At 45.5% G+C, this 27448-nt stretch overlaps 1 protein-coding gene across 6 annotated transcripts in view; it reads left to right on the top strand.

The window, feature by feature from the left end:
* The first annotated feature begins 1270 nt into the window (after positions 1-1270).
* MCF2 (MCF.2 cell line derived transforming sequence) overlaps positions 1271-27448 on the top strand; it is a 107672-nt gene continuing 81494 nt past the window's right edge. For 5 of the 6 annotated variants that reach the window (XM_032841383.1, XM_032841384.1, XM_032841385.1 and 2 more), the window contains exon 1: positions 1304-1405. The gene's annotated coding sequence lies outside the window, so the exon portion shown is untranslated. Of the gene's footprint in view, positions 1406-27448 lie in introns of all 6 variants that reach the window. The other variant, XM_032841387.1, reaches the window with a different exon arrangement.

Below are 27448 nucleotides of genomic sequence, written 5' to 3' on the forward strand. Positions count from 1 at the left end.
TTCCCCAAGAGTGTTTAAAAGATCCATCCGCGATGACTGGCTTATACAACATCAGACCACTCTTCCTGACAGAAAACGTCCAAAAGGCGGAGGCTTAAAGAAAGAACTGGCACCAGCAGTTCCCAGAAAGAAGCAAAATTGGGGCGAATCCGTATGGCGCTGACTGGGCTTCAGACGTTAACAGCAGGCTGCGGGGTCTGGGGAAAGCTCCCGCAGGCCCTGCTCACGCCTTTTCTTCCAGGCACTGTAGAACCCCATCTTTCCTCTGCCCCGTTTTGGGGGGGTTTGGGGGAAAGGAATGAGCTCTGGCTCCTTAGACTTCCCACTTGGCTCCTTTAAGGAGTTGCCGCCTCTTGCCTGTTTTCTTGTGCTCTCTCGCGCTTGGGCTCTAAGACGTGTTAAGATTCCCAAGTCCCTGGGATGGCAGCCCAGGTGTGTGTACCGGGTACTTCCTAGGACCCCAGCGTTTTGGGGTCAGGGATCTGGACCGCAAGAGTGTGTGTGTGCGCGCGCGCGCGCGCGTTTGCCCTGGGGGTGGGGAGCGCGTACTCCGGCTTCCGCACAGACCCCCGCAGACCCTCCAGGGCGGGCTCCGGCCAGGCCCGCGGTCCCGACAGGGCCACCTGCCCGTGCGCGCGCGGAGCGACGCCCCCGCGCGGCGAACGACCGCCCGCCGGATGCGGGCCGGGACGCAGGAGGAGCGCCGAGACTCGCACGAGTTGCCATGGGAGTGCGAGGCCGGCCGTCTCCTCCCACCACGTGCGCGAGGCCGGCCCGGCCTTCCCTCCCCTGACAATGGGCGTCCCTGCAGGGGTTCTCCCTTTAGGCTACTTGAGCCCCTCCTCCCCCTCCCCGCCTCCGCTCGGCCCCCGCGAAGCTCTGCGGGGGCGTGTGTGCGCCCCGGGAGGAGTCGCCCTCGCGGCGGCGGCGGCCAGAGGCAAGTGCCCGGGAGCCGCAAACTCTCAGTGAGTTCCCGGGCTCCGGGCGCGCGCGCTCCGGCCTCTGGCGCCTCGGGCCCCACGAGCGGGCTCGGGCGGGCAGGCCCCGGCGGCGGGGCGGCGGAGCCGAGCGCGGCCGCCGGCGGGACCCCTCTCCGGACGCGGGGCGGGCTTCGGCGGTCCGGTCCCGGGCGCCGGCGTGAGGATGGCGGCGGCCGACTCCGGGCCGCACCTGGGCTCGCCCACGCTGGCCGCCCCGGACGCGCGGCCGGCCTCGGCGCCCCCGGCCCCCGTGCGGTGCGGCGGGACCCTGGGCCTGCCCCTGGGCCGGGACGGCTACGCGTCGGTGCCAGCCGCCCAGGCCGCCCCTCTGCAGGTGGACGTGGCCGTGGCCCTGCCGCGCGGGAGGAGTTCCGAGAAGTACGGCCGCAGCTACCTCTGCCTCCTGCAGGCGGTCTTCGTCGCAGGTAAGTTCCCTCCCCGCGCTCGCCGCCGGGCACCCCCGCTCCCGCCCCGCCGGCCCGCGCCGCCGCCCGCCGCTCCTTCCCCAGCGCGGCCGGCGGGCTGGCGCTCGCGCCCCGCACCCCTTCCCCACTGCAGGGGCGCCCCTCCCCGGCCGTAGTTCCTCGGGCCTCCGCCGCTGCCGGGCCGGGGTGCGCCCCACCGGGCCCCCGCGCTGCCGTGTGGCACGGGACAGGTGGGACCCGACGGCTTCTTCCCAATCCGCATCCCGCCGACCTGAAGCCGGTCTCCCCCGGGCTGCACGTCCCTTCGAACAGTCCCTGAAGGCCGGGAAAGTGGGGCGGGGGGGGGCGGCGGTGTTGAGCAACACGTGTGGGGGAAACCGAGTCCAAAGAGGCGCGGGAATCCGAGACCCGCAGTTGGAGGAGGGGGAGAGGAACGGGGCGGCCGCCGCTGGGCTTGCCCCCGCCCGGAGCGGTGCATCTTTCCGGCTTGGTCCTCGAGCTTCCTGCCCCCCTGGGGTCCTCGCTACAAAGGCCGAAGTTTTTGTTTGTCTGTCAGGACAAAAAAGCCAACAAACTCACAAAACTTTGCGTGCCTCGGCGGCGGTTTGGGAAAGGGGTGTGAGCGGCGGAACGTGGACTCGGGCACCCGGCGGCTGCGAGGCCCCCGCGGCCCCCTCGTCGGAGCTGCCGGGCTCCGGGGCTCTTGAGGAGCTACGTTCCCAGGGACCGTGCAGACTGGGGCGCGGGGCACCCCACGGACAGGGTGCAACTCTGGGACCTGAAGTTCCGCCGGGGCTTTTCAGACAAGTCTGCGAGGTACTGCCCGTGATGGACACGTCTTCCTCCGCTGCCTTTGTGGTTTAGGTCCAGCAGCTGTTAAGCCTCGCCAGGGGGGGTTTGGCAACGGAAAACAGACTTGGCGATTTTCTGCAAAGCAGGGAGCCGCAACACATGTTCCAAATATTCGTCCTTATTCGGGATCATCCACGAATCCCGTCTGTGCATCTTCGTAACACAGAACTTGCTGGTCTTACCTGCTTGGTTTTTGAGGTGGTCAGTAGTATTTTCTCCCTCTATTAATAAATCACTAAGTGGGAGCATGGTGATGGGGACACAAACTCTTTCAGGTCTTAAGCAACTGAAATGGTTTTTGGATGCTACACAAAATCTCACCCAAACGCGTGCAGCTCAGTGAAAGTGGGGAGTACTTCGCGTCTCGCGTCTTGTTCTCATTTTCCTTCTCTGCATCTTCCTAAGGGTTAAAAAACAAACAAACAAACAAACAAAAAACTTCCATAGGAGAAATGTATGCTTTATCACAAAAATGAAATTAGCTCTGCTCTGAAATGCAAGCTGACATTTCTACAGCCAGTGATTTCTCTTACTTCTATAGTTGTGTGAAGTTTCGTCTTTCCCTAGTTTTGAAGACTCCTGCATGTGGCTGTTTTTACACTAGCTTGCAGTAGTTCTCTGCCTTTCAGCATTTTTAACAGTCTCTCTTCCACCTTATGCACCAACAAAGTGTCCTAGGAGTGGTATGTACCCGTGCTGTTAGAACACATGCCGTAGTACAATCATTTTACATGTGAAAAGGATTTCACATATATTTAATATATTTTAAAAATTTTTAAATGGTCACATATTTAAAAAAAATACATTCATAAAGCTTTTCATTGTGGTATAGAACTTTCCGAAAGATCGTTTCAATCATGATCATTCATGAACTAATCACTAGGAGAAACATGGTACCATGTAACAAGCTGAATTACACGTGCTTGTGCAGTATCTGCTGAGGGGCAGCCAGAGAGGAGATGGTTGCCTCTTTTTGATTCTTCAGGGTGGGCACATTTCCTTGGTGGATTGGGGATAGCGGATGGAGTGTGGTGTGGATAGGTAGGGAGAGGGGGATTCTAGGCAAAAGAACTAAGAGTTAACAAAAACAAGCGGAAGGGGAGCAGCATAGTAGGTTTGGGGAATTGTTTCGTTTTTGAATGATTGGAGTGTAAAGTGTAGAAAGTACTGGAGAGAGAAATTTGCAGAAGTAGGCAGGGACTGGGTCAGGCAGTCTTGCAATGCATACTAAAGGGTTTTACTTTATTTGTAGGGCCATGGGGAGCCAAAGGAGTGTTGTAAGCCGAGGAACATGGCAAAATTGCTGCATGTGGTTATACAAGTTGTACACTGCGCAACTCTTCAGGGCTCCGTTCACACAGACCGCATCCTGAAAAGTGCCCCGGCTAGGGTTGTACCCTGGACAGTGTGCACAGTGGTCAACAGTGGCCGGGCCTGGTGGGGCTTCTTGTTTTTAGGACTCTCATTCTCGTGTTTGTGCAGAGGCCACAGCATGTGGACTGTGCAGTAGAGAGGAAGCCGAGAAGTAGGGTGGCCATTTAGAAGGCATTTGTAGAAGGCTGAGTAAGTCTGCCTGAAGGTACGGGCCAAGTGAGTTCGGGGCAAAGAGGACAAGCTTGTAAAATTGAGAGGGTAGAAGAGATTTGACCTGGTGACTGGTTGTGAGGTTTAAGGGGCAGGGAATTAGACTGGGTTAATTCCAGGTTTCTGGTTAGTGTGACAGGGTGGAGGAAGGACAAACAGATTTTGGGTTCAACTTGGCATATGTGGTTTCTGTGGAACATTCAGAGAGAGCCAATCCATAGTCTGCAGCTGGGAAGAAGCGAATCTTCTTTCTTACTCTCATCTGTGGCCGGCATCCTGGCACTGAAGTTCATTGACGTTCTTTCCCTAAACTTATAAAAGTCTAGTACAGAAGTAGCCCACGTTTATGATAAAATCACCTTTTGAACTTGCCCTCAAATAAAGGTTTTTTCCCCCTTCCCACCTTCCTTACCTGATGATGGGGGGGGGGGCGAAGAGGAAAAAAAGAAATGTTTTACATTCCTTGCAGGACCAAAGAATGCAAACTATACTGATCTAAGGTAACCTCAGATAGCTCAGATAAGTAGTCGTGAAAACCTGTTCACTGCAAGGTTTATTTTGTAAGAGTTCAGCTCCAGAAGATGTGTTAATCACAGCACGAGTTAATATTCAGTATACATTGTGGTATGGTGTGCACACGTACGCCCCGGTAACTGAGGTTTAGCCCTTCGGGTACTCGATCACCTCAACCCCCCGCGCCCCTCCTCCATCCCCAGATCTGTAGCCATTTTGGGTGGGAAGCTTTTCAGAAAGATTATTTCCTCAGCTGGCTCCTGAACCTGGTAATAATTGCATCTTTTCTGGATGATTCCAGATTATCCTTGTAATAGCATTAGTTATTTCAACGTGCTGTGTTTAGTGTGGCCTCAAGGGCTCCTAGAGTTGGCAGGGTTGTTTGTCCCTGCATGAAACGGGGTACAGATTGTTCTGCCTCTGCATTTGCAATGCCTGTTTTTCTAATCTTTTCCTCCATCCCCTCCCTGTTACCGTCCTTTCTTGCTGCTATTATTTTAACTGTTTCTGCCAACCAGCAGGTCCTTCCTGAGCCATTGCTCCTTCCAGTGTATCGCTGTGAGGTAGGCATGGACACAATTTGTCTGCAAATTATGAATCAGTAGACCACAAATAGGGCCCCGAGAGGTCTGCTTCTACTCACGTGTGTGAACTTCAGTGCCCGGACTCCGAGCTATCTATTCTGATTGCATAAAAGCCTTTTACTTCCTGTTTTTCTAGATCTTAGTTGTGTTTTGGGTGGCTCTTGATGTTAAATATCTTATCAGTATGCTATGTTCTCCCGTAAGTGAAGATATTACAATATGTGAAATTGTAATACTTTACTTTCTTGTAAAACAAATGCAGTTTGTTCAAAATCTGTCAGGAGGGGCGTGCCTAGGTGGCTTAGTCGATTAACCGTCCAGCTCAGGTCATGATCTCAGGGTCCTGAGATGGAACCCACCCCGACACCCACCCCGGCTCGGCTCAGCGGGTAGTCTGATGGGATTCTCTCCCTCTCCCTCTGTTTGCCCTCCCCCCCTTTCACTCTCTTTCAAATAAATAAATAAATGTTTAAAAAAAACTCTCAGGAAGTCAAGATGAATTTTACCCATTGCATTTCTCGGGTATGCCTGTGAGCGCTCACCAGAGGAGGTAGTCAGTCTTAGAAGCTGTCCCCAAGGAAAGCAAATGTCCCTATTATAGCATCTTCTCAAAGGAGCTCCCTGGAAGGCTCAGTGACAAAGCTGCACCCCACCCGCCCCAGGGCAGAGGCACAGGCAAGCCCCTCAAGGGGAGATGCCTCCTATCTGACCGTTGCCAAGGTGAGTTTCCCTTCTCCTTGCCACCAAGGTCTTGCACCTTGGCCAGCTCAGAGCACTTCTTAAAATTTATTTTTCACCCAAACCATCCCCTCGTTGTATGTATCTGACAGGCTGGCTCCTTCTGGCACTAGCAAGGTGACATTGAGCAAAGACCTCATGGAGGCGAGGAAGTGCGTCCTGAGAGGTGTTCCGGGCAGAGGGGACAGTGGGTGTAAAGGCTCAGAGACGAGAGAATACTGACAAGTTGAAGCAACTTGTGTGTGTGTGTGTGTAAGAGAGACAGGCAGAGATGGAGAGATAGGGACAGAGAGTGACAGTGAGGGACACAGACAGAGATGAAGGGAGAAAGGTACCCGGTCTGGGTCGTATAGCACCGGTAAGGCCTTTGGCTTTCACCCTGAGTCAGACGAGGAGCTCTAGGAAGGTGCTGTGCAAAGGAGTGACTTCTGTCCCCCCCGGGCGGAAAGGAAGACAAAGGTTGAAGCAGGGAGACTGTTAGGACCGGTGATGCCGGCTTGAACCAGAGAGCTGGTTGGAGGTGCTCAGATTCTGGGTGTATTTTGAAGACGGAGCCAAAAGCATTTGCTAACGGTTTGGTTATACGGTACGAGAGAAAGCAGAAGAGTCCGGGATCGGCTCTAAGAATTTTAGCTCGAGCAAAAGGATGGCAGGAATCGTCATCCGTGGAGACAGAGGTGCGTGATGAGGAGCAGCAGTTTGGCCCGGGACCTGTTCACCCTGAGGGGCTTAGATGCCCACGTGTCAAGTTAGCGGTTGGATGAGGCTTCCCGCGTTTGTGTTTAAGGAAGGGATCTTGGGTGGGGATCTAGACTGGGGAGCCCCCAGGCTTCTGGGTGGTATTTAAAGCCTGGTTGGGTGAGTACAGAGAGAGAAAGATCAGGCAGAAGGGACCGCTGTTTGTTGATTGTGTCCCGCGGTGAAGGCTTGCCCATGACCTCTTCCGAGCAGCGCGAGGAGGAGGGCGGCGCACCCCGAGGGGAGGCTGAGCCGCACGAGACAGAGCATTTCTGTAGTTTGTTTTTCAGACGTTCGCGCTGCCAGATCGGCTCACAGGCCCCTTTGACCCATCATGTTCCTTTGCTGAGGATCACAGATCACACTGGTGTAATCCGTGCCTGGGGGTGAAGAAAAGGTTTGCGTGGAAAGCTCTCCAGCGAGAGGAACCGCGGCCTCAGTGCTAACTGGTCCTTCTTTCTGGGTTCACGAAATCCGTAGTTGAGGGTCTTGGGGTTTAAATTCATGCCACAGATGAATCCCTTCCCAACTTACTCTTCCTTTAGCGAAAATTTTAAGCAGCCACTCTTGCTTTCCAATGGAGACGACCTTTATTCATTTATCTCCTGTCATTTTAAATACATGGTATGGGGCGCCTGGGTGACTCAGTGGGTTAAGCCTCTGCCTTCAGCTCAGGTCATGATCTCAGGGTCCTGGGATCAAGCCCTGCATCGCATTGGGCTCTCTGCTCAGCGGGGAGTCTGCTTCCCTCTCTGTCTCTGCCCGCCTCTCTGCCTACTTGTGACCTCTTCTCTGTCAAATAAAAAGAAAATCTTAAATAAGTAAATAAATACATGGTATAATTTTCTTTAAAAATTATATTTTAATGGAAAAACCACAGGCTGGTGGCATATTGGAAAGAAGGACTACTTTACCCAAAGTTTGGGGCTTAGCTAATAGTTGAGTCATGGTTTTTCAGGGTACCCAGGTAGTAGGAATAGTGACACTCAGTATACTGCAGTGTACTTTTAAAGATCGAGTATCTTCTCTTTCTTTCAGATATTTAGTGATGACGTTGTCATCTCTGCCATGAAGAAGTTAAGTTGGCTGTTAAGCCTGCAGATGCTGTGAAAACAGACTTTTTAGCAACACTCACAGTTTCCACGTGTGTATTCTGTCTCTGGAAAATTAAGTGCCAGAAACTTTATTGAGATGGGTCTACTCTGTTTTCAGATAAATTTTTGCATGGGTTTTTTTTTGCATTATTTTGAAAAGGGAACAAGATCGATTCCTAGCAAGGAGGAGCAGAAAAGAGTTTTGTTAACGAGAAAGCCAGTAAGAGAACCAGGATCCCATTCAAGTTGTTTTTTTTTTTTTTTCAAGTTTTATTTGCTTAAGTAATCTCTATACCCAATGTGGGGCTGGAACTCATGACCTGGAGATCAAGAGTCCCATGCTCTACTGACCTGAGCCAGCCAAGCATTCCCCATTCAAGTTTTTTTTTTAAGCTTTATTGAGATATAATTCACATATCATGCAATTAACCCATTTAAAGTATACATTCCAGTGGTTTTTAGTGTAATTACAGACGTTTGCAGTTATTACTAGAAGTTTAGAACATTCCTGGGACCCCAGAAAGAAACTTGGCACTCCCTGTTTTCTCCCCACAGATCTTCCCACCAGCCCCTGGTGGCCAAATGTCACACAGCGCTTTCTACCTCTCCAGACTAGTCTGTCCTGGACACTCCAGAGAAACAGACTCGGAAGATATGTGATCTGTTGTTGCTGGCTTCTTTCTCTTAGCGTAACGTTTAAAGGTTCATTCATGTTGTAGCACGGGTCGGCATTTCATTCTCTTATGTGGCTGAATATTACCGCATTGTATGGAGATACACCATATTTTAATGATCTGTTTCTTTAGTAGATGGACATTTGAGTTTCCACCTTTTTAAAAGATTTTATTTATTTGACAGGAACACAAGCAGGGCAAGTGTCAGAGGGAGAGGGAGAAGCAGACTCCCCACTGAGCAGGGAGCCAGGGATCATGGCCCAAGCTGAAGGCACCTGCTTCATGGACTGAGCCATCCAGGCGCCCTGAGTTTCCTCCACCTTTTTGGCTGTTGTGAATAACATTGTTGTGAACATTCTTATACAAGATTTTGTGTGGACATATGTTTTCATTTCTCTTCAGCATATATCTAGGAGTGGAATTTCTAGGTCGTAGAGTGGGTGTGTGTTTAATCTCTTGAGGAGTTCCTAGACTTTTCCCAAGCGGCTGTAACATTTTACATTCCAGCCATCCCTGCGTGAGGGTTCCAATTTCTTCTTCCCAGGATTTGTTAATCTTGTCTTTTTGATTCCAGCCATCCCTGTGGGTGTGAAGTGGTTTCTCATTGTGGTTTGGATTTGCATTTCCCTGAAGACTAGTGAAGTTGAGCATCTTTTCATGTGCTTATTAGCCATTTGTATGTCTTCTTTGGAGAAATGTCTATGCGGATTCTTAGCCCTTTTTTAAATTGGGCTATTCCTTTTTTTTTTTTAACTGTTTAGTTATAAGAGTTCTTTCTGTAGTCCTTATACAAAATCTTGCCAAATATTTGATTTGTAAATATTTTCTCCTATTTTGTGGGCTATATTTTCATTTTCTTGATGGTGTCATTTGAAGCACAAAAACATTTTAAACTTTGAAGTCAAATTTCCCCCTCTTTTTTCCTTTTTGTTTTGAGTCTCTGTCCTCAATTTGTTGTTGTTTTTTTTTTTTTTTTTGAGATACAGTTGACATATAACATTATTCGTTTCAGGTCTATAACATTGGATGTTTGTATATATAGCAGAATGATCACGATTGCTCTAGTTAACATCAGTCACCACACATAATTTACAAAATCTTATTCTTATGAGTTTTTAAAAAATGTGCTCTCTTAGCAACTTTCAAATATGCAATACAGTATTATTAATTAATGCTATACATTAGATCTCCATGACTTGTTTATTTTGTAACTGGAAGTTTGTAGATTTTGACCCCTCCCCCGCCTCTGGCAACCACCAATCTGTGCTCTGTGAGCTGGCTTGCTTTTTTTTTTTTTTTTTAAGATTCTGCATAAAAGTGAGATCATCCTAACAGCCTGAAGGTCCACCCATGTTTTCACAAATGGCAACATTTCCTTTTTATGGCTGAATTTATTTCATTTTACACACACACACACACACCACGTTGTCTTTATCCATTCCTTTGTGGATGGACACTTAAGTTGCGTCTGAATCTTGGCTGTTGTCCTGAACAGCTATCTTTTTGATATCTGAACATGCAGTGCTCATTGCGCAGATCTCTTTTGGAGTTAGTGTTTTGTTTTGCTCGGAAGTAGACCCCCAGAAGCAGAATTGCTGGATATTATGGTAGTTCTGTTTTTAATTTGTTGAGGAACCTCCATTCTGTTTTCCATCATGGCCGTGGCGGTTTCCATTCCCACCAAGCAGGGCACAAAGTTTCCCTTTTCTCTGCATCGTCCCCAACATTCCTTCCTTCTCCTCTTTCTGGTGCTAGCAGTCCTGCCTGGCGGGAGGGGATAGACAGCTCACTGTGGTTTTGGTTCACATTTCCCAGACGATTCGTTACTGTTGAGCATCTTTTTATGTACTTGTTGGCTTATTTTTTACTCATGAGCATTTGGTGTCCTATGTAAGAAACACTGGCCTGATCCAAGGTCACAAAATCACACCTGCGTTTTCATCGGAGATTTCTAGTTTTCTTGCATTTAGGTCTGACCCATTTTGAGTTGATTTTTGTGCACTATGTGAGTTATGGGTTTCTTCTTTTGCATGTCATGTATCCAGGTGTCCCTAACACCGTTTGTTGAAAGAATATTCTTTCCCATTGAAATGTCTTAGTACCCCGGCTTTAAATCAACTGACCATAATGTAAGGGTTTATTTCTGGACTCTCAATTCGATTCCACTGATCTGTCCCTAAGTCCATCATTATACTGCTATCGCTCTCTTGATTACTGTAGCCGCGTACGAAAATGTGAAATCTGACAGTGTGAATTTTTCAAGATTGTCGTCGTCATTCTGGGAGCCTTGCGTCTCCATATGAATTTTAGGATTAGCTTGTTATTTTCTGCATTAAAGACTGGCTGGGATTTTGCCAGGAGTCACATTGAATTTGTAGATGAATTTAGGGAGTGTCTGATCTTCACTTTTAGAGTTGTACAAATTGAGGTCTTCCTAAGTGTGGGGAATTCACATTCAAGGTATTTGGGAATTATTTACTATGATGCATTCTGGCCCCGCATTCCTCATTCGGGATGGTTATTCATCCATAGTGTTTTATGAGTGTAGACGGATTGAGATATATTAACTCATTCCTATTAGGAGACTTATTCTGGAGACCTTGCAGAAAAGCTTGAGAGGCAAACATGTAAATATCCACGAGAGGTTTTCCAAGGAAAAACAAAAGCACAAATGAAGACAAAAATAGTGCACTATAATCACTAACTCAGTTGTCTTAGTGTTTTTGGTTCGCATTTTGCACTTGAGTATGTGTGGGACCAGGATGGGACAATATCGGGGCAAAAGAGAGGCACACGTTTTGATCCCACATTGGCTGGGAATCTGTAAAGACCTTTCCGGGCTGGACAAGCCCATTTGTCCGTCAAGAGTGTGATCCCCATCCCTGTGGCGGGAGATGTCTTTTAGGAAAATAGAGTGTGGGGCCTAGACAGGTAAGTGTGGGCCAGTTCTGCTTGTTGTTTGAAGAAGGAAAAACATTGATTTATCCCTATTTGTACTTAGAGTAAGTCACCACCTTCTGGAATGATTCAGTCCTTCTCAAAATCTCCTTCCGCAAACTGCCGTTTCTGAGTAATGAATTCATGAGGCTGGGATTGGTAGGCGGGTCCCCAAGACTGTGGCAGCTCCTGCCTTTGTTTTAGGAAAACCCACTGTCTCCACTGGGTGGTTTTTAATCTGAAGGAGGGAGGGAGGGAGAGGACGGGAAAGCTCCATAGCCTTGCTCAGAGATAAACACCTACGGGAGACCTAGGCCAGGCGAGGCCCAGCAGCCTGGGAGGGGCAGCAAGCTCTTGGGTAGAGGTGGGCCCCCTGGCCCTTCCCACCTGCCGCACCTCATTTTCCTCAGGTACTTTGTGGCCCTTCATCCCTTTCTCTTCTCGCTTTCTTCTCTAGCGCTCTTCTCCTTGCCAAGTGCCTTACGTGCTCCTTCTTTCCTGTGGATGGCGTGTTTTTTTGTTTGTTTGCTTTTGGAAAGGGAGTATCTTTTATTTTTCCATTTTTTTCTGTGTTTATTTTTAATCAAAAAATTCTTTTTCCAGGTTCTATTTTTTGTAAGTAATTTCTACACCCAGCGTGGGGGTTTGAGCTCACGGCCCTGAGATTAAAAGTCGCATGCTCCACCAACTGGGCCAGCCAGGTGCCCCTGTTTAAATTATTTATATATGATCTTTGTAAAACATCTGAACAACATATGCCCGTAAACTAATAAGTGAGTTACCCTCGTGCCCAGCCCAGTCCTACTCTCTGGAGGAAAGCACTACTAACAGTTCGGGTTTGGAAATTTTCTATGGACACAGATTTATCAATTCAATAAATATTTATTGATCACTTTCTATGGGCTAGACACTGTTGGGATATTTCAGTCAACAACAGACAAAAATCCCTGCCTTCGGGGAGCTTATTTCTAACTGGTGGGAATAACAACTGAAAAACCCGCGTATATCTAGGTATTTTAGCAAACTGGGATCATATCCTGTATGCTGATACATGGCTTACATGTCATTGTGTTTATTTTTATTTTATTTTTTTTAGTGTGTTTATTTTTAAATGATTTCATTCTGAAACTTTTGATGCAAGAGTACAGGAAATGAAATATGTGAAATCAGCCTGTTGTGTTACTTACACGTTTTCCTTTCGTAGAGCACAAAGAGGCTACTGCGTCTTTTCAGCACAAAGGAAGCGTTTGTCCAGTTTTGTCTTAGTGAACTCACAGTTGCAATAAACCCTGGAGAAGCTGTTGTGTTTGAGAATGATGCATTCTTTACACAGTTATTCACACTGCTTGTGTCTGAATAAGTACATACAATTTATTTAATCTTTCTGTATGTCCTTAATAGACTGGCCCAATTTTACATGGAGACCACCTCTAGCTACTTAGGAAAATAATTAACATTAACGGGAGATTCTTTTTTATTTATTATTTTTAAACAGGAGATTCTAGTAGAGACATTATTTAAGAAATTGATCCTCGGGGTGCCTGGGTAGCTCATTGGGTTAAAGCCTCTGCCTTAGGCTCAGGTCATGATCCCAGGGTCCTGAGATCGAGCCCCGCATCAGGCTCTCTGCTTAGCGAGCTAGGAGCCTGCTTCGTCCTCTCTCTCTTTCTGCATGCCTCTCTGCCTACTTGTGATCTCTGTCAAATAAATAAATAAAAATCTTTTAAAAAAAAGAACGAAATTGATCCTCATTTGTCTGATATATATTTATGGATGTAAAGAACCAATGGCTTTAACGTCTAATTTCAGGGGGCACCAGGGTGGCTCAGTGGGTTAAGGGTCTGCCTTTGGCTCAGGTGGTGATCCCGGGGTCCTGGCATTGAGCCCCACATTGGGCTCCCTGCTTGGCGGGAAGCTGGCTTCTCCCTCTCCTGTTCCCGCTGCTTGCATTCCCACTCTCGTTGTCTCTCTCTCTCTGTCAAATAAATAAATAAAATCTAAAAAGAAAAATCTAGGGGCGCCTGGGTGGCTCAGTGGGTTAAACGTCTGACTCTTGGGGCGCCTGGGTGGCTCAGAGGGTTAAAGCCTCTGCTTTCCGCTCAGGTCATGATCCCAGGGTCCTGGGATCGAGCCCCGCATCGGGGCGGGGGGGGGGGGTCTCTGCTCAGCAGGGAGCCTACTTCCCTCTCTCTCTCTGCCTGCCTCTCTGCCTACTTGTGATCTCTGTCTGTCAAATAAATAAAATAAATAAAATTAAAAAAAAATCTAATGTCAGTGTCACCATTATTAATTTACTGATACTTAAATTATCTCTTACTCACTTCATAAGAAATCCGAACTTTAAAAAATCAACTTATCACTTCCCACCCACCCCCTCCAAGAGTTCACTGACAACATTTTCTTCACTGGAAATCAAGTTTTAAAATCAAGTTATACAGATTTTTTTTATATGCACGCAAATGTGTATTATATATAATTATATACTGACTTCATTTTTAGTAAGTTGCTAATGGCTCTCTTTGTAAAGCTTCTGGGCCAAATAGGAAGCTTGTAGATGCTACTAGAATATTAATTTTAAATAACTCTGTGGCCAGAAAGTCTGGTTTGGTCTGGTTGTGGTCGAGCTGCCTTTTCAAATATACTTTGGCTGGGTCAGCATCTGCTGCGGTGCTGCGGCGGTCAGCCAGCCAGTTACCTTCGCGATCGGGACGGGGTGGGGGGGGTGGACATCGTGGTTTTTTTCTTCCTCGAGCCTTCATTTGCACCATTGTGCCACAGTTAGTTAAGTTGAAGCATTAGCTGTTCTGCTGTTCAATATACGGCCTCATAAGAAAAACCATACGGAATGATTTTAAATGATCTTCTCTCCATTTAAACTGAAATGGTGTGATTAGATATTCTTAGGCTCTTTGATGACACTTAAAAGTAATATGTGCATCCGAGGGACATCTTTGAGTTTGCAACTGCGGCTAAACCATGTGATTCATCCCAGCAAAAGGCAGCAACCAGCCGGGTCTTTCTTTGCCGTTTTGCACTTGACAGTTTACAAAAGAGGGTCAGGTTTGCTTCCTGAGTTAATACGTTCCAGGGACCACGAACAGATGTTGTGTGTTCTTCTGCATGCCTTATGAGCTGAAGTAAGTCATTTTAATTGGACTTACGGTTGCAGATGCTGTGTATTTCAAAATGAGATTCTCTGAACCCAAGAAGAGATGAATAGCCATGGTGTAGGAGATCTGGCCTCTAGTCCTGTGTCTACACGTATCCGTGTATGTCCACACGTATGCAAGTTCTGACATTAGTGGGTCATCTCGTCTACTTTTATAGCTGTGCTTTAAATAACTCCTCTCGAAAGGCCTAAAATTATAATAAAAAGGTAAAAAGAGGATAATGTTAATATTTGCCTATTGCTAAGCTAGTATATTCCGAATTATCTAGTGGCAGCTGTGGCTGTAGGGGTTGGGTAGTAAAATTTTATCTTTAAGCTCATGTTCTAACATGTCCCTGCTCATTTGTACTGTGGGTAGTGAATCAGGATGATTTGGATGACTAGGATGATGTCCCTTTGGTTTACATGCATTTCCCCCAAATTTCTTTGGTTAAGGAATAAATCGGAACATTTAAAATTGTGTGATGAGGAGGGTTTTTTTTTTTTTTAAACTGTGCCTTCAGAAGTACCCAAGGGAGCTAATTCTCAAAGATACTTATTTTCAAGGATTTTATTTTACTTTATTTTTTAAAGATTTTATTTATTTATTTGACAGAGATCACAAGTAGGCAGAGAGGCAGGCAGAGTGGGGGGCGGAAGCAGGCTCCCCACTGAGCAGACAGCTCGATGCGATGCGGGGCTCCATCCCAGGACCCTGAGAACATGACCTGAGCCAAAGGCAGAGGCCCAACCCACTGAGCCACCCAGGCGCCCCAAGGATTTTATTTCTAAGTAATCTCTACACCCAACATGGGGCTCAGACTCATAACCCCAAGATCAGGACTCACGTGCTCTTCTGATGGAGCCAGCCAGGCGCCCCTCAAAGACACTGATTTTCCTAACAGTCATATAGTTTTGAAGATGATGCCGATACAGTTTTAAAAGTGCTTATGTCAATTTGAGGGGGACTGTAAATTTATTTCATTAATTATTTGGGTACAGTTGACTAAAGGGGCTGTAAATTTTATGATACATGATCAAGTCACGAAAGAGCTTTTGCGCTGGAAAAGTAAGAAGAGGCTCCCCCCGCCCCCGGCAGTTTTTACTTTTTGCTCCCTGTGAGCTCCTTCGTGCTGCAGATTGACTTTGCAAGTGATTTGAAAGATGCAGGAGGGCCCTTTCAAACCCAGCCATTTTAACTGCCGCGCTGGAAATGGTCCCATTCGTGTACTGCGTGCGTGTGCCTGCACACATAAACATCAGTGTTTGCAGAAATTGCAGAAGTGAATCGTTGCCTTCATGTGCAGGACCCCCAAGTCCGTCTGATCTTTGGAAGCAGGGCCGGGTCCAGCGACCTCAGAACGGCGTGGAGTCATGGCCCGAAACTCACAGATTGAAACTGAGCCCCAGGAGATACTCAGCAGAGGTTAGGGCATCAAACCATTTGTTTCTGTTTTTGCTTTTGTCTTATTATTCCTTTTTGACTTGTGATCTCTTTTATGGGTTTAGTGCCAGGTGTGCTTTCTCAGTGCGCCCCCAGCATCCTGGGCTCCGTGCCGTATGACTCCGCACTCTGGGCTGTCACTGCCTCCCGCTCTTAGGTGCAGAGTCCTGTGGGATCCAGGCCAGTGTTTTAACTGGTTTCCATGTCCCCGGCCCCAGACAGAGCCTGGCACAAGGCAGGGAGTCTGACAAAGTTTTGCTGAAAGAAGAAATGCATGAGCGAATAGGATGGCTGATAGCAAATGAAGACATGTGCCTTGTTCAATGTGGATCCCTGTTTTGTGTTCCTCCTCCTTCCTTCCTCCTCATTACTTCCTTCCGTTTCCCATCTTCCCCTAGAATTCCACTTCATGCTACTGAGGGTAAAATCATCCCAAGGTGCCTTCCTTCAAAGGGCAGTTAAAAGGTTGAGCATCTGAAGACAGCCAGATCTGTGGACCTTCTTCCAGGAATTGGAAGCTATTCATTATTATGGGCTTTGTAAACGAGTGCTGGGACGACCTTGAATGACCTTGAATGCATAGTAGGTACCCAGGCGACACTTCCCGGTGTGTGATTTGACATACTACATGTCTTTAAAAAGCAAACCTCAGAGTTCCTTTGGTTTTTGTTGCCACATTGAATGGATTTTTTTTTTTTCCATTTTAGACGGGGTCAAGTCATCGTCTTTACCTTTCAGCTCTATCAGTGTAAAAATGCTACCTGATGTGTTCTCTTACTATCATCACTGGACCAGTTTTTAATGTGGTCTTTCAAAATGGATGCTTCATGAAAAAAGAGATCTGTGGTTAAGAGCCAAGGCCAAAACCAAAACAGATCTGTGATTATGTTGTTGCGCATTTCGGTGCTTGCTAATGTTGGTTTTTAAAAAATTGTTCCCTAAGTGGTTGGTATAAAAGCTTATCCTATTGTCCTTCAGATTTGCATTTCACACATTACAAAGGCAATCAGGGATCTTTTTAAATGTTTCTTCTTTGTGCAATGCCTGTTTGTGGTACTCTTTTCGATTTTCTATGGCGTGATTTGTCTTTTCTGATTGACTTATAATCTTTCATATATCCTAGATTCTGTGTGTTTGTCACTGTACGCATTGCAGATATCTGCACGATTTGTGGCTTCTCTCATCATTTTCTTTATGATGTCTTTTGATGAAAGAAAATTTTGAATTTCATGTAGCCTAAATTATCAGCCTTTTATGCTTTGTACTGCTTGTATTCTGTTTATGTAAGAGGTTCTATCCACAGGTGGTACAGATATTCTCCTATATTTTCTCTGATCTGATTCCCAGTGCTGTGGGCTTTGAATCGTCACAAGTGCATGACCATTCGAACCAAGTTCTAAGTCACCTGGGAACTGGCCCATGCCAGAGGGCAGCTGCCTTTCTCAGTCAGCTTCTCTCTCAGGATATGCGCCCTTGAAATGGTTTTAGCCTCTGAGGGTTTCCTTGTCTTCCTGCCAGTTTAGTCAAGCATTTGAAAGGAAATTTAGCTTTATTTTTCCCACCACGCTTTCGTGTTCTGGAACAGGAAGGTTTTTCAGGATTTTTCCCCATGTAACCAATAAGGGAAGCTTCTCTGTGTTTTTTAGACTTGAAAGCTCAAGTCTTTTATTATTTTTTTAAAAGATTTTTATTTCTTTATTTGAGAGAAGAGAGGGCGAGGGCGAGAGTATGAGTGGTGGGTGGGGGCAGAAGGAGAGGGAGAAGCAGGCTCCCTGCTAAGCATGGGGCCTGACCTGGGGAGGCCTGCCTCACCCCCTCACCCCGACCTGAGATCATGACCTGAGCCAAAGTCAGGTGCTTAGCCAACTGAGCCACCCAGGCGCCCTGGAAGTTCAAGTCTTATGTTCAAATATGAGATCTTCTGAGTTTTCCTTATATACAAGACCCGAGATACAGACCAGAAACACGAGGTACATATTCCCCTATTTGCAGTTGAACTAAAAGGTGAAAGTGGTATTCTGGCCCCTGGCGCACTTGTGACTGGGGAAGGGGAGAATTTAAATCTTTGCAGGACCACACTGCTAACCCAATGGTTGCTGCCGCTTCCTGAATGCTCCCTTGTACACTAAGCCTTTAACATTACACTTGTTTTTTCCTTTGTTCTCTAACAATTTAACATTTATTGAGTGCTTGCCATACACCGGGCAGTGTTCCAAGTCTTTGTATTAACAGATTTACTCATCACAATCACCCGATGAAACGGGGACTATCATTTTGGTCATTTTACCAATAAAGGAAACTGAGACACCTGTTTTAGCAGGTCTAAGGTGGTACAACTTGCAAGTGCTCAAGCTGAAACTGGAACCCAGACACTTTGTCCCTGGAGCAGGTACTCAGGACTGTGCTCTATTACCTCAATAAAAAATACTTATTTTCTGAAAAAAACAGCATTTTGTGTATATACATCACCTAAGATAAAAGCCATATATAGCCCCCATGTCACTGTGGCTTATCTTTATGCACAACCTTCACCTTTTTTTCCCTTAACACCTATTTCCAAAAGACGAGCTTACCTCTGTTTCTCATGATGAAATTCCTTAGTAAGGAGACGTAGAAAATGTGCATCCTCTGCTCCAGTGACCCTTTTTCTTACAAACACCAATTCCTCCCCTCATTTCTTTTTTGGAAGTTAATTATTGAGATATAATTCACTTACCGCACGATTTACCAATTTGAAGTGTAAAATTCAGTGTTTTTTTTTTAAGATTTTTATTTGACAGAGAGAGAGAGATCACAAGTAGGCAGGGAGGCAGGCAGAGAGAGGGGGGGACCAGGATCCCTGTTGAGCAGAGAGCCTGATGTGGGGCTCGATCCCAGGACCCTGGGATTATGACCTGAGCTGAAGGCAGAGCCTCAACCCACTGAGCCACCCTGGTGCCCCCAAATTCAGTGTTTTTAACACATTCACAGAGCTGTGTAGCTGTCACTGCAGTCGGTTTTAGGATATTTCATCATTCCTAAAAGAAACTCTGTATACCCTTCTGCTGTCATGCCCCCAAGGGCCCCATTTCCCTAGCCCCAAGGGACCACGAATCTACTCTCCGTCTCTCTCTATGCCTGTTCTGGGTATCTCCTATAAATGGAACAGTGTGATTTGTGGCTTCTTTCACTTAGTAAAATATTTTCAGGATCCATCCATGTCTGTGTCAGTCCTTCCTTACCTTATTGCTGAGTAATACTCCATTGTGTGGATACGCCACGTTTTGTTTATCCCGTCTACAGCTGATGGCTTTTTGTGTTGTTTCTACCTTTTGGTTATTACGAATAATGCTATTAATGTCCCTGTCATGTTTTTGTGTAGATGTATGTTTTCATTTTTGTTAAGATTTTATTTTTAAGTGCTCTCTACACCCAACATGGGGCTTAAACTCACAACCTCGAGATCAAGAGTCACATACTCCATCCCCTGAGCCAGTCAGGCACCCTGTTTTCATTTCTGGGGGGGCATATACCTGCATGTAAAATGGCGGGGTCATGTAACTGTCCATGTAGGTTTTTGAGGAATTACACAACTGATTTTTCACAGGGGCTAAACTGTTTTATATTCCCATGTACAGTGTGTGAAGCTTCTAATTTGTCCACATACTTGCTCACACTTATTGTCTGTCTTTGATTATGAACGTGAAGTGGTATCTCTTTGTGGTCTTGATACGCATGTCCCTAATGACTAAATGATGTTGAGCACCTTTGCATGTGCTCATTGGCCATTTTTATATCTTCTTTGGAGATAATGTCTTCAAATCCTTTGCCCATTTCTAATTGTATTTGCCTTTTTATTTATTGATTAGTAAGTATTCTTTTTTTTAATAAAGATTTTATTTATTTATTTGACAGAGATCACAAGTAAGGCAGAGAGGCAGGCAGAGAGAGAGGAGGAAGCAGGCTCCCCACTGAGCAGAGAGCCTGATGCGGGGCTCGATTCCAGGACCCTGGGATCATGACCTGAGCTGAAGGCAGAGGCTCAACCCACTGAGCCACCCAGGCGCCCCAGTATTCTTTATGTATTCTAGATACATATTCCTTAACAGATAAATGATTTGCAAATATATTCTACCTTTCTGTGGATTGTCTTCACTTTCTTCTTAGTGTCCTTTGAAGCACAAAAGTTTAAATTTTGACAAAGTCAAATTAACAATTTTTTCTTTTTTTAAAAAAGATTTTATTTATTTATTTGAGAGAGAGAGAGCGAGTGAGAGAGCACAAGCAGGGGGAGCAGCAGAGGGAAAGGGAACAGCAGACTCTCCACTGAGCAGGGAGCCCAATTTGGGGCTTGATCCCAGGATCCTGAGATCATGACCTGAGCCGAAGGCAGACACCCAACCGACTGAGCCACCTTGGCACCTCTACAATTTTTTTCTTTTCTTGTTTGTGCTTTTGATGCCATACATAAAAAAGTTTTGGCTAACACAACATCCCAAAGATTTATTTCTATATTTTAAAAGTTTTATTGTTTTAGGGGCACCTGGGTGGCTCAGTGGGTTAAAGCCTCTGCCTTCGGCTCAGGTCATGTTCCCAGGGTCCTGGGATCGAGCCCTGCATCGGGCTCTCTTCTCAGCAGGGATCCTGCTTCCCTCTTTCTCTGCCTGCCTCTCTGCCTACTTGTGATCTCTGTCTGTCAAATAAATAAATAAAATCTTTAAAAAAATGTTTTATTGTTTTAGATCTTACATTTCAGTGTTTGATCTATTTTGAATTCATTGTTATCTATGGTATAAGGTAGAGGTCCACCTTTATTCTCCCCCCCCCCAACTTCATTCTTTTGAATGTGGATATCCTGGTTTCCCATCCCCATTTGTTGAAAAGACTATTCTTTCCTCATTGAATTGTCTCGTCCTTGTCAAAAATCAATTAATAATGATGTGTCAGCTTAGTTGCCTCAATTTCAACATGTACCACTCTGGTGGGAGATGTTGACAGTGGGCAAGACTGTGCATATGCAGGGGTGGTGGGTATATGGCAGCTCTCTGTGTTTTCCCTTCAATTTTGCTGTAAACCTAAAACTGCTCTAAAAAAATCTTTTAAAAAAAGATTTTATTTATTTGAGAGACCAAGCAAGTGAAAGGGAGAGGAACGGAAGGAGAGGGAGAGGAGGACTCCGTGCTGAGCAATGAACCAGATGCGGGGATGTGGGGGTGGGGTGGGGGGTGGGATGCGGGGGATGCGGGGGATGCGGGGGATGCGCAGATGCGGGACTGGACTCCCTGCAGGGCTTGATCCTGGGACTCCTCTGGGATCATGACCTGAGCCAAAGGCAGACGGTTAACCGACAGTGCCACTCAGGTGCCCCTAAAAATAGTCTTTAAAAAGTGAACTTGATCATTGCAAAAGAAATGTGGAAAATATGCCCCCCAAAATGAATTTTATGGCCCAGAGGAAAAACCCTATTAACATTGGAGTATATTTCTTTACAGATTTTGTTAATAGATACATAGTTGACATTATATTGAATGGACAGGTTTTTTTTTAAAGATTTTATTTTTTTGTCAGAGAGCGAGAACCTACAAGCAGGGGGAGCAGCAGGCAGAGGGAGAAGCAGACTCCCCAAGGAGCAAGGAGCCCAATGTGGGACTTGATCCCAGGACTGTGGGATCATGACCTGAGCTGTAGGCAGATGCTTAACCGACTGAGACATCTAGGCATCCCTAAATGGACAATTTTGATTTTTTTTTCATGCCACATTGTCTTATACCATATGACATCTCAGACAACGGTTGTAGGGACACCTGGCTGACTCAGTACATAGAGTATCTGACTCTTGATCTCTCAGGGTCATGAGTTCAAGCCCCGTATTGGGCATGGAGCCTAACTGAAAAAATAAAATGACAGTCATGAAAGGTAATGACATATATGTGTGACATATATATACACACACATATGTATACATATGTATATGTGTGTGTATATAGCTCAACCCCAAAGAGCTTGGGAATTAATTTTGTGATTTCCTATTTTTCCTTTTCGTGTTTGTAATTGATTTGTTCTAAGGTACTTAATATAGTTTTTTTTTTTTAAAGATTTATTTATTTGACAGAGAGAGAGAGAAAGAGAGAGAGATCACAAGTAAGCAGAGAGGCAGGCAGAGAGAGAGGGGGAAAAAGGCTCCCTGTTAATAAGGGAGCCCGATGCGGGGCTTGATCCCAGGACCCTGAGATCATGACTTGAGCCAAAGGCAGAGGCTTAACCCGTTGAGCCTCCCAGTTGCCCCAATATAGGTTTTAAAAAAAGTTTAAATTCAGTTAAATTTAAGAGTCTCTCATGGTTTGTCTCCTTAACATAGGGTTTTAGATGGGAAAAGGAAAAACCGAGTAAAATGTATTGGCGTTTCCAAGATACCTCCAGATTTCAGAAATGTTACCAGTGGGAAAAAATGGGTCTTTTAGAAGAGTAGTCAAGTCAAGGTTTGTCTGGAGTTTATAACACACAAAAGAAGGACTTTCCTTTTTCTTCCCACATGTTTTTTTGTATAGGAGCTTACAAACAACCTGACTCATGTGGCCTGAGGTTGTACTGTAAGTGAATAGCTCATTGATTATGGAATCCACCAGCCGCTGTAACCCTGCTGTGCTGTTACAGGAATTGCCTGCTTGGAAAATATCTTTGTGCTAAATCAGTGGTCCTGGCTCAGAGGCATTTCAGAAGGCTGCTCTCCATTTTGCTTCTAGTCTTGCTTTCTAGCTGTAGCTAGGCTAGCCCATGCTCTAAACTCAAATCCTATCGGGTTACATAGAGGCCCTGATGCCTTCACTTACTTCTGCATTGGAACCTTGTTTCTTTTACCTGGAATGTCCTCTGGTCTCCTGTCCACGGTTTGAATCCTAATCAGTATTCAAGGCCCAGCTCAGATGTCACATCATCTACGACACTTTCCTTTTTCTCATTGTTCAATGTAGATGTAATAATCTCACTCCCCCCTTACCCTCTCTTGTATGTTTCTCTTATAGCAGACACTGTCTTACACTGTCTTTTATGGCCTGGTGTCCTATCTTCTAATTTGTAAGCTTTGTAAGGTGAGAATCTCTTGTTTATATTCCAATGGGCCATAGCACCCAGCAGAGAAGAACAAATAGAAATCCAGTAGATATTTGGCGAATTGAATTAGAGTGGATTGGCTGGAGGCTCCCGTACATTGTTAGCAGAAGAAGGATTTAGCAAGAATCTTGGTTGTCTTTTGTTAGCACAGAATTATGTGAGTCTTTCATACTGTACCTCTGTTGTAGAACAGAATGTGGCATGGTTTGTTCTATTGTGGCGTAACGGGAACTCATCTTGTGATGTTTTCAGAATTACCCTTTTGTTTATTCCACTATTTAAAGCATATCACAAATCAAGACAGCATTTCAGTTTGTTGCACGTGCTAAGTCATTACTATTTACAGATGGGTAGTGTATCTGCCTTTCATAGTGAAAGGGAAAAATTACACTCGTAGAATCCCATCTGCCTTGCAACAGGATTTAGGACTCAAAACCTAATTTTATCTGAGTTCTGCACATCAGCAATAGGGAACTTTCAGAGAGATGATTGCTAAAAGTAAGCATCATTGTTAAGAATTTCAAGCTGTAAAAATAATGGAGTTCCTTGCAAAAGATTGTTTATAAACATTCTTGATATAGTTTGGAATGATACTCTTCCTGGAAGAAGAGGGGAGGTCACAGAGACGTATCTAGTTAGTAATTTGCATTAGAGCTAATTGCTTACATTCTTCCTAGTGCAGATTTTAGATTATCTGGGAACCAAATAGATGACACTATAAAAGCTTCTTCTAGATCTACTAGATGCTACCTTGAGTCTGAACATGCTTGGTGCCTGGCAATTGTTCATATGAATTTCTTGAATCAATGAATGTGAAAGAGCTTCTCCAAACCTGTTTGGTCTTCTGTAAGGTAAGAGATTCACTATCCCTCTTGGAGGATTTTGTCGTTGAGACCAGAGCAAATGCATCTGAAGTGCTCTAGGCTGAGCCTGGCAAGTAGTAGGATCGGCAGATGATAACCGTTTTCAATCACATCTGCCACTTTCTCCTCTGTTTTCCTGCTGGTGATGGCACCAGATTGATGGCCATAGAAGAGACCGTATCCCTCTGGTGGACATTTCTGTTACTTTCCCTTCTGTTTTATTTAATTTTTTAAAAAAGATTTTATTTATTTATTTGAGAGAGAAACAGTGAGAGAGAACCAACAAGCAAGGAGAGGGGGAGAGGGAGAAGCAGGCGCCCTGCTGATTAGGGAGCCAGATGTGGGGCTCAATCCCAGGACCCCTGGGATCATGGCCTGAGCCAAAGGCAGATGCTTAACCAGCTGAGCTACTCAGGAACTCTTTTCCCTTTTATTTTATTTTATTTAGATTTTGTTTGTTTGTTTATTTATTTATTTATTAAATATTTTATTTATTTATTTGACAGAGATCACAAGTAGACAGAGAGGCAGGCAGAGAGACAGAAGCAGGCTCCCTGCTGAGCAGAAAGCCGGATGCAGGGCTCGATCCAAGGACCCTGAGATCATGACCTGAGCCAAAGGCAGAGGCTTAACCCACTGAGCCACCCAGGCGCCCCTGTTTATTTATTTGACAGAAAGAGAGAGATCACAAGTAGGCAGAGAGGCAGGCGGAGAGAAAGGAGGAAGCAGGCTCCCTGCTGAGCAGACCAGGCGCCCCTTCCCTTTTATTTTAATCTGAGCTTTAGTTTTGCTTCTGATTCTGATTTTTAGGAAAATGTGAGATTATAGAGTTATTTCCCTCTGAAGCATTTTGTCTGCCGTAGCTCTTCAGTTCCTGGGCAGAATGTCACGTGTGTGCACCGTGGTTTAGAACTTTTCTTCTGTTGCATGTGAACAGAAACCCCAGAGAAAGGATGAAGTACATGAGAGAGTGTCACTGTGAAATAAAGTTCAAGGGTTGAAATTACTGCTCTTATACACCAGAATCTAGAGTGAAAATGCTTTCTATAAAATGAGAATGCTTGGGGCACCTGGGTGGCTCAGTGGGTTAAAGCCTCTGCCTTTGGCTCAGGTCGTGATCCCAGGGTCCTGGGATCAAGCCCCGCATCGGGCTCTCTGCTTAGCAGGGAGCCCGCTTCCCCCCTCTCTCTGCTTCCCTCTCTGCCTACTTGTGATCTCTGTCTGTCAAATAAATAAATAAAATCTTAAAAAAAATGAGAATGCTTAGAGGACACCTGGCTGGCTCAGTCAGTGGAGCGTGCAATTCTTGTTCTCAGGATTGTGGGTTCAAGCTCCATGTTGGGTGTAGAGATCACTTTTTTTTTTTTGAAGTAGGCACCATGCCCAATGTGAGGTTTGAACTCACAGCCCCAAGATCAAGAGTCATGTGCTCTACTCACTGAGCTGACCAGATTCCCTGGGTAGAGAGATTACTTTTAAAAGATTTCAAGGGGCCTAATTGTGGATCTCTGTCAAATAAATAAAATTCTTTAATTAAAAAAATAAAAATAAAAAGATTTCAAAATCTTAAAAAATGAGAATGCTTATAGATACCAACTTACTTAATGTCCTTTCTTTTTTTTTTTTTTTTTTTAAGTAGGCTCCATGCTCAGGATGGAGCCCATTATGGGACTTGAACTCATGACCCTGAGATCAAGACCTGAGTTGAGATCATGAGTCAGACATTTAATTGACTGAATCATCCAGGTGCCCACTGCCTCCCCCACCTACTTAACTTTCTAAGCTATCATTTTCCCTACAGGAGTTGATAAATCAGTAGAATTTGAATTCCTTGGAATGGTAATACATACTCGTATCATGGAGGTATAGACTCTTGGAGAAATAGGACATGAAAGATCGTTTATTCCAACACAACTACACACTTGATTGTCCTTGCCAGCCTCTTTACCAAAGAGCACCTTGGGTTTTGTTCCAGCACAATTTGTGATAGGGAAGGGCTGCTTTCTGTCCCTACTGTGGCTCATTTCATCTATAAATAGATCTGACTTTTAGAACAAAATGCTTCTTTACATGGAGTCTGGATAGCTCTCTCTCTGTTGCTGTTGCTTTGTCTTCTGTCCTTCTCTCTCTCTCTCACTCTGTCTCTCTCAGAGGAAAAGCCAACCAAGCAGTGAACCAACTGCCTAATTAACCAACCAACCAACCAACCAACCAACCAAAAGAGTACACAATCAAATAGGTACACATTCTGCATACATAGCCCAAGGAGTTGCATCGTGTGTATGTGTACGTGCTGGGAAGGTTGCAGTATGCTTAACACTCAGCATTTCACAAACGTATGTTCAGGAACCTGTACTCTTACCCGGAACATCTATCCAATCTTAACAGTATGTAGCACATAATAGGTACTCAATCAATGTTTGTTTAAAAAAGTGAATGAATACAAAATCGATCTTTATGAAGGGTACCTTGTATCAAGGTGACAGGTGTTCTCCATCACTGCAAGTGATACAACCAAAATGAGTCAACTAATTGGATGGGTAGACCTTCCTCCTCTGTGAACCATCCATCCAAAATATACTCTTGATTTCTGCACCTTTTCGGACTTTTAAATTCTTCATACTAGAATTCTGAGCTTGTTTCCTCATTTGCACAAATCCTTTCTTTTTTCTTTCTTCTTTCAAAGATTTTTTTTTATTTGTTTGACAGACAAGTAGGCAGAGAGGCAGGCAGAGAGAGAGGAGGAAGCAGGCTCCCCACTGAGCAGAGAGCCGGATGTGGGGCTCAATCCCAGGACCCTGGGATCATGACCTGAGCTGAAGGCAGAGGCTTTAACCCACTGAGCCACCCAGGTGCCCCTGCACAAATCCTTTCTTAAAAAAAAAAAAAAAGATTCATTAATTTATTTGAGACCATGAGTGGGAGGGACAGAGGGGGCAGAGAGAGAGAATCTACAACAGATTCTGTCCTGAGTGTGAGCCCAGTGCAGGGCCCAATCTCACAACACCGAGAACAGCACCCAAGTTGGAACCAAGAGTCAGACACCTCACTGACCAACCCACCCAGGTGCCCCAACCCCTTTTTCTTTTTTAAGTAATCTCTACACCCAACGTGGGGCTCAAAGTCATGACCTGAGACCAAGAGTCACAAACTCTGCTGACTGAGCTGGCCAGGGACCCCTGCACAGCTATCTTCTGTAAAAGAGATATTAGTAAAAAAAAAAAAAAAATGATATTCAGGGCGCCTGGGGAGTTCAGTTGGTGGAGCGTCTGACTCTTGGTTTCGGCTGAGGTCGTGAGACTGAGCCCCGCATGGAATCAGGATTCTCTCTTTCCCCCTCCCTCTGTCCCTCCCCCGCTTGTGCTTGCTTGCTCGCTCTCTCTCTCTCTAAAACAAATATATATATTTTTTTAAAGAAGAAATATTAGGGGCGCCTGGGAAAGAAGAAGAAATATTACTGATGAGTTTGTGATTTATGGTCAAGGCAGTAAAAGCTGGTCTCTTTTGCTTCCCAATCCTACATGTGGATTGAATGAGTCGGCAAAGCCCTTGTCTTTTGTTTGCAGCTTGTACTTGATCATTCTCGGCTGTGCAGGTGCGGGGTTCTGCCGCAGAGCTGAAGAGCTCCTCCATCGGGGTGCGGGGGTGGTTAGGGTGTTTGTCAGATGACCTGTTGAGTTCGTGCCCTCTTTTTGGCTTTCCAGTCAGCTCTTTCTCAGCTGAGCAACTAGTCCGAAGTGAGAACGCGTGCCTTTGACTTCCGCATGGGCCTCCTGTCAACTGAA

The sequence above is a fragment of the Lontra canadensis genome, unplaced genomic scaffold (genome assembly GCF_010015895.1).
Source record: "Lontra canadensis isolate GAN:19392208 unplaced genomic scaffold, GSC_riverotter_1.0 scaffold123, whole genome shotgun sequence".
Classification (NCBI taxonomy): domain Eukaryota; kingdom Metazoa; phylum Chordata; class Mammalia; order Carnivora; family Mustelidae; genus Lontra; species Lontra canadensis.